The sequence below is a fragment of the Lepidothrix coronata genome, unplaced genomic scaffold (assembly GCF_001604755.1).
Source record: "Lepidothrix coronata isolate B3197 unplaced genomic scaffold, Lepidothrix_coronata-1.0 Scaffold2661, whole genome shotgun sequence".
Lineage (NCBI taxonomy): Eukaryota > Metazoa > Chordata > Aves > Passeriformes > Pipridae > Lepidothrix > Lepidothrix coronata.
The window spans coordinates 1-2,242 of NW_016692841.1; the positions used below are offsets into that span (position 1 = coordinate 1).

Here is a 2,242-nt window from a genome sequence, read left to right on the forward strand (position 1 = left end):
TTTTTTTTTTGAAAAAGTAATAATTAGTACTTTTGAGGCTAGTCGTTGTTACTACAACTTTTCATATTTCAGCTTTTCCTGGCTCCTCTGTTCTAGGCATCCTAAAGGAGGATCATTTATCCGGCCAAACAAGGCAAATTTTGGAGTAGATTTTCTTACTGCAGTAAAGGATCGGTACGGATTGAATGATAAGCAAGATGTTCAGTATGGGACAGAGAATACAGTAGTATTTGGGACGAAGACTGTGGAATTTGTTGGCATGGATTCTGTCGCAGAGCAGCAAAGGCAAGTATAATATATGAAAATCTAAGATACATTATTAGTGATTGATAGTCAAGTAGTATTTCAACTGAAAGCAAAGGAAGCTGACTGCCATGCATATAATATTGTCATATATCTAAAAGTAGGGCAAACTCCACTATGGTGGAAGAGACAAGAAATCTTCCTATTGTGGCTTCATAATTTACAGGTTTTACAGATAGGAACTGGGATTATGTCATGCTTGAGTACTCACAATCCTCATTTTGATTTCATAAAGTAGAAGGCGAAGATATCTGGGGAGGAATGACAGATATGATATTGGCAATGATCATACGCACGCGTGGTCCTTTTTAAATAGATGTATTTAGATGTTTTCTTAATATTATACAGTATTATTTAATCTTTGTTTACTTGTATCTCTAATGACTTTGTAACTAAGAAAGGGAAGGCAGAAAGTCACTGTACTGCTAGTGAAGAACTCTTTCAGTCAGTTCATGTTATGTTCATGTACCTGGAAGGGTAAGAAAGAAGTAACTTAATGATGTGTAGTAAATTGCAGTTTTAATGGCCTCTAGCAGTAGAGATGTATTAGTTCAGTAGGTGGCAGTCTAATTCTGAGCTGATATTCCACAATTATTCTCCCTTTGTCTCCCAGAACATACTAAGCAGTCAAAAATACATTTTTTAAAATTATTTGCTAAGTGTTACAAAGGATGCACAAATTACTCAGAACCTCTTGCAAAAAGTATTGCAAGAAACCTGTTTAACTTGGAACCTCTAATTAAATTCCAATTTGCATAGCTATATTTAATCTGTTTTATCACTCTTTTTTTCAGTTGGATAAGGGTTTCTGGGGGGAGTGTGGGGGGGTGGGAATTGTGGTTCAACCAGACCTATTTTGTAGTAGCAATGTCAAGGCAAAAAAACAGAGATGTTCGAGTAAGAATGACACTGCAATGTAGCAATCTCCACAATGCTAATTCCAAAGGAGAGGGTATGTATAAAAAGGATGTTATTTATACAGGTATTTATACACACTTGTTTCTATTTGAAGATTAATTAATAGGATGTTCTTTCTCATTTAGACAGCTGAACAAACTGGTAGATATCTCGGTGCGTGAGTGTGCAGTGAGCCATGCTGGTCAGACAGAGGAAATCAGCAGAACGTGTGCCAGTATCCTTTTTTGCTACATTGCATGATACCACAAGTAAAGTATATACTTTAGCATTCCAAGTGTTCACTTCAATGAATGATACTTGTATCCTTTTATTAAAAAATTATTGAAACTGTAGTTTATATTTAGAAGTTTAATGCAATAGTTACAGAGTTTAAAAGTCGATGCCTACAGTTTTTGAGAGGAAATGCAAATTGTGGATAAAAATACAAGTACTGTCATAGATTGCTACTGTGACTGCAATTTCAAAAGGCTTCAGCAATTTTTTTTTTTAAATTTAACCCTAGAATAGATAACTCCATAAAAGTACAACTGATATGTTCTGTAGACACCAGAGACTTCCAATATATAACAAATAATATGTTCAGTATGCTGTGTGTTGTGACAGTGTTACAGAAATACAGAAAAGGTATTATTTGTTCATTTGAAAGGACTGGTAAGAGTTCTTGTCAGTATAGAAATTAATCCATTTTAGGATTTGAAAAGTTAAGCTATTTTATAAAACTGTAAGCCATGTCCATACCACAAATCAAAATAAAATTTGCTGTAACTGAGCAATAGTATCTCTTAGTCCAAACAAGTGTAATCTATTTCTGTTTATTTTATTCAAACCCTAATTCTAATTTCTGAAAAGGGAAGTTCAGATTTGAGATAAGTTTCTTTTTCTTAACATGACATTTCAGATATGAGGCATATAAACCTATCAAAAAATTTGATATCATCTTGGGAGACAGTAATAGATATTGCTTCTCAAGTTCAGAATCTGGAAACACTTAATGTCAGGTATAAATATTCATATTTGGGTT

At 33.8% G+C, this 2,242-nt stretch overlaps 1 long non-coding RNA gene across 1 annotated transcript; it reads left to right on the top strand.

Moving 5' to 3' along the window:
• The first annotated feature begins 75 nt into the window (after positions 1–75).
• LOC108491912 lies at positions 76–2,236 on the top strand. Its single transcript, XR_001872960.1, has 3 exons — positions 76–289; positions 1,351–1,435; positions 2,120–2,236. It is a non-coding gene; the product is annotated as an uncharacterized LOC108491912 (long non-coding RNA).
• The last annotated feature ends 6 nt before the right edge of the window (positions 2,237–2,242 follow it).